The sequence below is a fragment of the Chrysochloris asiatica genome, unplaced genomic scaffold (assembly GCF_000296735.1).
Source record: "Chrysochloris asiatica unplaced genomic scaffold, ChrAsi1.0 scaffold00001, whole genome shotgun sequence".
In the NCBI taxonomy this organism is placed as follows: Eukaryota; Metazoa; Chordata; class Mammalia; order Afrosoricida; family Chrysochloridae; genus Chrysochloris; species Chrysochloris asiatica.
Window position 1 is genome coordinate 52,016,046 of NW_006408519.1, and position 10,538 is coordinate 52,026,583.

At 46.1% G+C, this 10,538-nt stretch overlaps 1 protein-coding gene across 1 annotated transcript in view; it reads left to right on the plus strand.

Moving 5' to 3' along the window:
- The window catches only part of LOC102819784, a 41,782-nt gene that overhangs the window by 20,383 nt on the left and 10,861 nt on the right, over window positions 1-10,538 (plus strand). The window lies entirely within an intron of this gene.

Sequence of the window (10,538 nt, forward strand, 5' to 3'; positions counted from 1 at the left end):
AAGACAGCAAAGATAAAATCTAAACGCGATACAAGCAGTCCTGGTGTGCTAAAGGATAAGCACTGGACTGCAGGGTCTGTCTGAACTGCAAGATCGGTGGTTCAAACTCACCAACCGCTCCTCGGAAACCGAACGACTCGACGGCACTTAACCACAGAAGGTGACATAAAAACACTGTCAGGCAAAACCAGTTTGTCAGCAGCACACTTGCACAAAGAGAAAGCCTGAAATGTGTTCTTCAGCCAGAAGGTCAATGACCCCATTGAAAGCTCGGAGCAAAGTAGTAAAAATGTGATCGATCTAATTTAACATGGATTCTATAAAGATGTTAATAAATACGCCTTGTGGGACATTTAAATTTGTATAGAGAGAATTGAAATTCATAGCAAAGATAGACATTTGAAAGAAGAACTAACTAAGGAGAGTGAAGGCTAAAATGGTTTGGATAGCTGAGAAGACTGGGAGTTAACTTTGGACTTAACACATGTAACTGATGCATGGTTTTCATTCCAGAGTAACCACTGTTATAGGGTTCCTGAGGAACAGCTGGTGGGTTTGAACTGCCGACCTTGTGGTTCAAAGTCAAGTGCCACACCAGGACCCACTACACACATATTTAAAAAAATTAAAATTTCAAACCAATTGAAAAAAGGAAAATGGAATTAAATTAGCAAAGAAGTCAAAAGGAGAGCAAAGGAACATAGATTAAGCAGGGCAAGTGAAAAAAATCATAGGAATGTGGTAGATTTTAACTCAAATATGCCAAAGTTTATGAAATGCAAATGGAACTCATGTTCTAGTTAAAAGGAAAATTTTGATTAACTAGTTTTATAAAATATTCACTATACATCGTTTGCATCTAGGGCATCGGACTGAGGAACGGTTGAAGTGAAGTCATGGAAAATGACAAACTAACACAGCCTATAGAAATATAAAGGAGCTCTGGTAGCGTAGTGGTTACGAATCGGGCTGCGAACCGCAAGGTCAGCAGTTTGAAACTACCAGCTGTTCCACGGGAGAAAGAGAAGGCTTTCTGCTCCCGTAAAGATTTACAGCCTCGGAAACCCTGTTCAGGGTCGCTATGGGTCGGAACCGACTCGACAGCACATAACAACAACAAATAGAAATATAGGATGGTCAACAGATCAAAAAAGAGAATTTTAAACTTATAGCCTTGCCAGCAATGAAGAAGGTGGCATAAGGCCAATGTCCATTCATTCTTCCTACTTGCCCTGGTGGTACAGTGGATTAAGTGTTGGGCTGGTAAATGCAAAGTCAGAGGTTCAAACCCTGCCATGGGGGAAAGATGAGGCTGCTCCTGGCAAGAGTGACAATCTCAGAAATCCTATGACATAGCTCTCCTCCAGCCTCAGGGTCAGACCATGAGTCCCATCCATTCCGCACCAGTGGATTTGGGTGAATTGTCCTCTGCCCAGCTTCTGATGTGGCCACTAATATTGGGTCACACTGTCATCAGTGTGTCCTTAGATGACCCACCTGCCAGGTCCCACCTGGTTCCTCTTGTCTCTCCCAATCTCACAATGGTTGTAGTAGGTCCTTGTCCCCTGAGCCCTGTCCCATTGATATTCCTGTATGCTCGAGAACCATTCTAACTGACCAGTCAGACCACCCCACAGAGCCTAACTAGCCCAGTCTGCTTGCCGTAGGTAAGTCTTCTCCCATCATGGCATTGTGTGGCTGACTTGTGCTCAGAGCAACCAGCTGCAGGACGTGGGTCAAGGCCAAGTGTGGTCTGCTCTCTGGAACCTGCAAGTATTCATTTGCTTTGTTTCCTGTGTGAGTCTCTCTACTCATGCTACCCGCAGAGTCCTCCATGCTTTAAAATGAGAATTGCAATTAGCCAGGAAGATACAAAATTTAAAATCTGTATGCACCCATTAGGAGGTCAGGAAATAGAACAAATGTGAGAGGAACTGAAGAGAGGAAAAGTCCCACTTGTGTTGTTAGGTGTCGTAAAGGAGACTCCGACTTGTCCAATAGAACGAAACTTGGCCTGTTATGTCTGGGTCATCATTGTAGGCTGGGTCAATCCAGCTCATGGCGTGTAACCGATCAAACATGATGTTCTTTTCTGGGGACTGGTCCCTCCTGGTAACAGGCTCAAAGTACGTGGGATGGAGTCTCGTCATCCTCCCTTCAAAGGAACGTTCTGACTGCACTTCGTCCATTCTTCTGGAACCCCATCATGTCATGCATAAGCACATGACTCATGCGCTCACAATCAGAAAGAAGTCAGCTGAGACACATGAGTATATAGAAAAGCCAACTCAACAACTACAGAGTACACACCATTTTCAAGTACACAATATTGATCACATAATAAACCACGGTCTGCGAGATCCCAATTCATAATGACCTGCAGACCTGAGAGGGTTTACGAGGCAGAATTCTTCATAGGAGCGGATTGCCAGATTTCCTCCTGTGGAATAGCTAATGGGTTTCAACTGTCAACCTTTGGATCAGCATCTGAGCACTGAACCACTGCTCCAGCCGGGCTCATCTGATCAGACAATGGGCCATACAAAAGCTTCAACAAAGTTCAAAGAACAGAAACCTCAAAGTGGCTTTTCCAGTCACAATGCAATTATGCTTGACATCATTAACAACATCACAGTAAACACACCTTTTCTGGAAATAAAGAAATATATTGTTGCTGCTGCTAGCTGCAGACAAGTCGGTTCTGACTCATTGCAACTTTACGCAGAGGAGGACGGAACACTGGCCGGTCCTACATCATCTTCACAATCTTTGTCACACTTGAGCCCACTGCTGCGGCCACTCTGAAAAAACATCTGCTTGCAGGTTTTCCTCCTTCTCCAGTGACTGGTCCTTCCTGATAATATGTCTGAAGTGTGAGACACGAAGGGTGGCCATCCTAGCTTCTAACAAGCATTCTGGCTGCACTTCTTACAAATAAATGTATTTGTTCTTCTAGCAATCCATGGACTTCCAATATTCTCCTCCAATCCCATAATTCAAATGCATCAATTCTTCTGCATTCTTCCTTATTTACTGTGCAACTTTCACATGGAGATGAGGCTCTCAAACATACTATTGCTTGGATCAGATGCACCTTAGTCCTCTTTGGTCTTCAACACTTGAAAGAGGTCTTGTGCAGCAGATTTGCCTAATGCAATACATTGTTTGATTTCTTGACTGCGGCTTCCATGTGTGTAGACTGTGTTGTTGTTGTTGTTGTTAGGTGCCATCAAGTTGGTACCGACCCATAGTGACATTATGCACAGAAGAACGAAACACCACCTGATCCTGGGTCAACCTCACTACTGTTGCCACACTTGAGTCCGTTGATACTGCCACTTGGCCAATCCATCTCATTGGGGGTCTTCCTCTTTTTCTCTGACCCTCCACCTTACCAAACATAATATCCTTCTCTAGTTACTGGTCCCTCCTGACAATATGTCCAAAGTATGAGAAATGAAGTTTGGCCATCCTGGCCTCCAAGGAGCACTCTGGCTACACGACTTCCAAAACGGATCTATTGATTCTTTTGGCAGCCCATGGCACTTTCAATATTCTCCTCCAACACCATAACTCAAAAGCATCAATTCTTCTACAGTCTTCCTTATTCACTGTCCAGCTTTCACATGCATATGAGGTTATTGAAAAGACCATGGCTTGGGTCAGGCGCACCTTAGTCCTCAAGCTGACATCTTTGCTCTTCAACACTTTCAATTGGTCTCTTGCAGCAGATTTGCCTAATGCAATACATCATTTGATTTCTTGACTGCTGCTTCTGTGAGTGTTGATAGTTGATCCAAGAATGTAGTCCTTGACAACTTCAATCTTTTCTCTGTTGATAAGAATGTTGTTTATTGGCCCAGTGGTGAGGGTTTTTGTTTTCTTGACATTGAGATGTAATCCATACCAAAGGCTGTGCTCTTTGATCTTCATCAGTAAATGTTTTAAGTCCTCTTCACTTTCAACAAGCAAGGATGTATCATCTGCATATCGCAGGTTGTGAATGAGTCTTCCTCCAATCCTGATGTCACATTTTTCTTCATAGAACCCAGCTTCTCAGATTGTTTGCTCAGCATACAGGTTGAATAAGTATGGTGAAAGTACACAACCTTGGCGCACACCTTTCTCAATTTTAAACCATTCAGTGTACCCATGTTCTGTTGGAACAACTGCTTCTTGGTCCAGGTCCAGATTCCTCATGAGCACAATTAAGTGTTCCGGAATATTCATACTTGGCAGTAGGCTTTACTAATAACTTTAAACCAAAAAAATTCTGAAAATTTAAATGATGTTAATTATTCATTAAAAGCTTACTAAATTTGACACAAGGAAAAACAGAGAAGACAAACGGCTCCGATTTTTTAACATGTCTGAAATAATTACAGATTCGCGGGGGACCACAGAGATCCCTGCACTCTCCGCTGGGTCCCCCTAGTGGTTACATCTTGCTTAACTGTAGGACACGATCAGTCCGGTTAATTGCTCTCCATAGAGTATGCACCTCATTGAGGTCTTTGTGCCTCCTGTGCAGCTTACAGGACCCACCGCTGCATCAAGGTGCAGGTCAGTCGCTCCGTATCTTGTCCTAGCCTCACGCCCACCACCACTGAGCCCATTCCTGTCAAGTCGGCTTTGACTCGGGGAACGCCCACGTGGCAGAGTACTCCATGAGGTTTTCTTGGCTGAAATCGTTGCGGAAGAAGATCATCCGTGCTTTTTTCGCCACGCCACTGTGTAGTTTGAACCACCAACATTTAGGTTATTAGTCCAAAGCGAAGTATCTGTGCCACCCAGAGACCTCCACCCGCCTCACTAACTCCCACCTGACTACCTCCACCCCCTCACTAACTCCCACCCCCACCCCACCCCACTAATTCCCACCTCCACCCCCACCACCACCACCCCACGAACTCCCCCTCAGACCGTCACAAGCTCGAAGACCCTATGGAGCCGTTCTGTCCTGTCCTGTGAGTTGGAATTGACTGGAGGCAGTGGGTAAGTCTGTTTGCTAGGATTTTGTGAAAAGCTTCATGCTCTGTGTTCAGGTTTCTAACGTGACACCCGCGATCCTGGTCTGCAGTTCTTTTGCTCGGACAGTGGGTGGCGCCCTTCACTAAGCTGGAGGAGATGGACAGAGGTGCAGGTCGGTTCACGCCCAGTTGAGAGATCTCAGCTCTGTCCCAGAGGCCCATCCCAGGGCTCCTTGTGGGGTTTTCCCCCTGGAAGATCCCTCTTGAATCCAAAAGTCACCCTGCAGGGACTATTCCTCCTAGTCACTGTGCTGATCTGTTTGCTTCACTAGAATCTTAGGTGAGTTTCTGTCTCCCAGAGTGAAGTTGGATTAAAGTGGAAGGGAGAGCCTTCCACCCAGGACCTAGGTCTCCCCAGCCTCTCAGCCAGACGTTCCCCACCAAGGACAGGAGCCAGTCCCCAGAAGGGAAGGGACCCAGGGCTGCCCTTGAATGGCGCCATCACCTTGGGCAAAAGCAGGGCTTTCTGCCACACCTCGTGTCCACGATGGTAAAATAAACATGTCTCAGTGACCAGTGACTGCCACCACTGGCCAGCCAGGGGACTGGGACTCTCAGTGAGAGTAGGACCGAGCCGTTGATTTTCGGGGCCTCTGGCTGCACCGTCACCTCCAACCGCCCAGCTAGCTGTGGAGCATGTGGACCCTTGGCACCCTTTCTGCCAAGAGCCTCATTTTTGGTGAAGTAAGCGAGGTGCCTGAGCTTCTGAGATTTCGCGGCATTGTGACACTAGAGAGTGGAAGCTGTAGGGAATTGTTGGCGCAGTTCATCTCCCCCATTGACCCTAGGTTACCCCGATTTCACAAACAAAAGCCCAGGATGCGTACAGTTCCATTTTAATTTCAGATAGACAACAAAAACATTTTTGGCATTAGAATGTTCCAGGCAGTATTTGGAAGCCGTTAGTCCTGGGGTGGTGCTGTGGGTTAATGCGCCAGACTGCAAAGTCATTTAAGCTGCAAGGCTGGTGGTTCAAGCTCACCAGCTGCTCCTCGGAAACCCTATACAGGGTCGCTATGGATTGGAACTGACTCGACTTCACAACAACAATGCTGAAAAATATAATTCTTGTTTCAGATAAATATATTTTTGCATAATTATATGCCCAAAGGATCCCTGAGAGCACCGTGGTTAAAGCACTCAGCTGCTAACCAAAAGGTCACTGGTTCAAACCCACCAGCCACTCCAGGGGAGAAAGATGAGGCTTTCTATCTCTGGAAACATTTACAACCATGAAAATCCTACAAGACAGTTCTCTTCTGTCATAAAAGGATCACTATGAGTTGGAACTAGCTTGAAGGCAATGGATTTATTTTTGTTTTGTTTTATACCCAGAGTTTAAAAATTGTGTTGTTTATCTGAAATTCTAATTTCAGATAAATAAAATTTTGGCATACATTTTGTATTTTTGGATGATAGAATCTGAGGATTATGTCTGTATCTTTTAACCTACAATTTTTATGTGGATAGTTTTAGAGTCCACTATTCTGAATAAATTTCCCAGGAGAAAAGTGAGTCTTTCAATATGTCAATTTAGACCATTTTTGTGTTTCCATTGTTTTCCTTCTCGACTTTAATGCCTCTAATTACATTTTCAAAATCACAATTTAAAATCTACTCTTTCTTGGAACTTTGCCATTGAGCCTGCATTTCTAGCTGATACTTTATTTTCCTTCCATTTTTTTCCTGTGTTTGGTTGAATCTCATTTCATACCTTCTTATTTAGTATCTGGTTTTATTCTGGGGTCTTGTGTATCTGGCTCGAGGTGTTTTTTCCTCACTTCATAGCTTTTCATTTGGCCATTGGAGATTTATTCTGCTTTATGTTGGTTTTCTGGGAGAGATGTTCATCACCAAAACCAAACTTACTGCCATATGAGTCCAGTGCAACTCATAACAAGTCTATAAACCAGAAAACTTGATTCTCTCTCCTATTTCCTTGCAGTTGTGTTGTATGGCTGCACACATTTTCTACACTTGAGGGAGACCTGCAAGGACGGTGGTAGGCAGAGAGCTGGAGGACTTAGGAGGTTCCTGCTTACAAGGTTGCCTTCCGGTGTCTTCACAGTGAAGAGTCACCCCCATAGATGGCTGGGGTGTGTGTGTGTGTGTATCCAATGAACAAATGGTTAAATGCTTGGCTACTAAGGAAATGCTGGTTACTCAAATTCACCCAGAGGCACCTCAGAAGTCAGTCAGTCTGTTTATAAAAGGTCACAGCTAGCAGTGAATAAGGAAGATGAAAAAAGTATGGTGTTGGTGAAAAATGCTGAACAAATTTGTCTTGAAAGTACAGATTTACCTCTCCTTAGAAGCAAGTCTGATGAGGCCTCGTTTCACACACTTTGGACATGCATCAGGAGAGACCTGTCCCTGGACAAGGACATCAGCTTGATAAAGTAATTGTGGTTGTTCTTAAGTACCAAGGAGTGGAAGGTGGGTTTGAACTGCTGACCTTGTAGTCCAGTGCTTATCCTACAGCAACACCAGAGTGAAGAAGAGAATGAATGAAAAAGAGGAAAGCATCCAACCAGAATAAGTGACAGCATAGCTGCAACAATGAGTTCAGACAGGAACTGCTGCGAGGCTGGGGCAGGACCCGGCAGGGGTTTGTTCCTTCTGTTGTATTGAGGGTCGCTGGGGGTGGAAGCCAATGGCACCTCACCATAACATCTCCCATGTGTGCTGAGGTCACGGAGAAGGCAGCATTCAATGACTTCTCCTTGTTGACTGGCATCTTTTTCTTGTTAGAAAGAGTGAACGGATGTGGCTAAAGTAGCTGGAGTTACCCGAATGTAACCACAAATTCCTCTATGTTTTAATTTCAGATTATAAATATCTTACTGCTGGCACGTTATTGTCATGAAGTGCTGTTGAGTTGGTTCCGACTCATAGTAACCCTGTATAGTGTTTCCAAGGAGTGACTGGTGTTTTTGAACCATCAACCTTGCCGTTAGCAGTCCAGTGCTTATCCTAGCGCCATACCAGGACTAGGATGCAGACACATAGTTGGAGCTTGTGTATGTAACTGAATCCAGCAGCTTCCCTCTGCTCAGTTACTAGTTCTAACATCGGCTCTGCACACTACATTGGGTTTACTGCACTCACACTCACACTGGCATCACGCTGAAATGAGAGCTTGATTGCTAAGAGCTGTTAGCGTCCCTGGTTTCTTTTTCCTCCTGTTTTCTCAGCACCTCCAGGACAAGGAGGAAGTGAAGTGGGGATGTTGGCATCTCTGTTTTATCCTAGAACAAGAAGGATGTGTTCAAGAGTTCATCCTGAAGATGATGTAAAGTGCGGTCCTGCCTCTTCCCCATAATCCTCTGGTAATCCCTCCACAGTGGGTAGTTCGGTTGTGTGAAAAATCAGCCTCACAGTGAGCATGCACGGCCTGCTCTTCATCAAAGGTGAGCAAACTCCCTCTGGGTCCTGACCTAACTGTGCAGCCTGGCTTCCCCTGCCAGCACCATTGTCCCCAGGTGGGGCTCTGCCTGTCCAGCTGTGTCCTCTCTGCATGTGTGGCTCTGGCATCTCTGGGCTGGCAGCCGGTTCTGAGGCTCAGGATCTGGAGGACTAAGTGGGTGCCATGATAGCTCGGGAAGCATCTATGACTTTGGTATGTAATCCATTTTTTCCGGGCTCACAATAGAAGGGATGGCTTTCCACTGCCTCCCGCATCCTCTTTGTACTTTCCCAAGCCCAAGCCTGCGGTTTTCCCCTCACGGACCCCTTCTTTTCACTCAAAGCACCCACATATGGTTTCACTTTTCGCATTCCATCTTGTTAAAAAGGTGCCTATTTTTTACATCTTTCATAAGAACAAGTTTGGTCTTTAAATTGTAGCCTTATTTTCATTTACTGATATTCACTCTTTCTCTCTTTTTTTGGGTGGGGGGGAGTGGCAGACATTGTAAATGTGACCTTGCTGAATACCTGGATTTGGGTCATTTATGTGCATTGTTGTTGTTGTTGAGTGCTGTGGAGTGCGTTGTGATGCATACTGACCCTGTATAGGGTTTCTGAGGAGCAGCTGGTGGGTTTGAACTGCTGACCTTGTGGTTAGCAGTCAAGTGTTTATTCTACAGTTTAGGATATGTGTGTGTGTGTGTGTGTGTGTGTGTGTGTGTGTGTGTGTTTATGTAAATTGTATTGACTCAGTGAAGTTTCTTGGAGATCAGTTCATTGGTTGTTGTTAGCTGCCATCAGGACACCCCTAACTCGTGCCAACCCCATGCTGACCCACCACACTGGCCTGGGTAGATCTCAGAAGTAGACGGCAGGCTTTTCTTGTCTTCATCTGGACACTCCCTTGAAGCATGTTGAGCATCTCAGCACCGTGCAAGCCTCCACTGACACTCAGGTGGTGGCTGTACTTGAGGTGTACAGACCAGGAATCGAACCAGGGCCTCCAGTGTGGACGGTAAGAAGTGTACAACTGTACAACCACTAGGCTTGATTTCGTTATTACACGCTGCCTCCTTCCAGTCTGTGTTTGTTCAGTTGTGTTTGAGCTGCATAGGTGAGACACTGTCTACGGTTCTCTGTTCCCCTGACTTCCTCCTCAGGGCCCTCCTGAGTCCAGCTCTCCTCCCCCTTCACCACACATCTGGGATACTTCAGGAATACACTGCTGTAAGCATGGCACACCAGGGGGCTCCAGAGAAGTTCATGGAAAATGGAGTTCAGAGACCATGGAATTTCTCCGTGAACTTTTTGAAGGTTAGTTCTCGAAGGAAAAGCTGGGCTGCCCCCCAGCAGTTCTGCTAGGCAACATTCAGACAGCTACTCCCCAACATGACTGCTTCTGGGAACTAAAATTCTTCATCAGACTATCATGGTCTATCTGTCCAACCATGCGGCTTTTGTCGTCTGTACTTTACTGTGAGCTTCGGCACTGTGCTTGGAGCGTGCCCTCATCCAGACCATGATAACAATCTAAACACAGAGAACAGGACAAAACCATCAGATGCCCTTGTTGACAGTGTCCTCTCTGTGGATGCATCTGGTCAACGGTGCCCACTGAGCACAGGAGGGAGTCCATTCACCTGGACCCCCCCCCCGCTGTCAAACTGTGTGTTTAACACAGAACACAGCTGCAAACACCCACCAGCCTTAAGAGCACAGTCTCCCACAGGTAGTTTGTTCAGGACAAAGCCAGAGAGAACGCCCCACGGCTGGCCTGCTTCCGGCCCCCCTTACCTCTCCAGGGTATGTGCCTTGTCAGCAGATGAGGGGCTGGTGGAGGTGGCCAGCACACAGCAGCAGCCTCCAAGTCTTCAGACACGATTCCTCAGCCGGGAAGGCAGGGAAGACCATCCTGGTGGTGAGTGGCCACTCTGAAGACACTGCCTTTACACCGCTGGCCTCTTGCGTGTGGCTTGCAGACAGGCTGCAGACTAGCATTGCCCTGCAAGCCCACCATGGTTCACAGATGCTGTGAGGAAGGGAATGAAGGCAGGAAAGAAGAGAGAATCCAGGGAACTTTGGGGGAATGGGTGCAGGGAA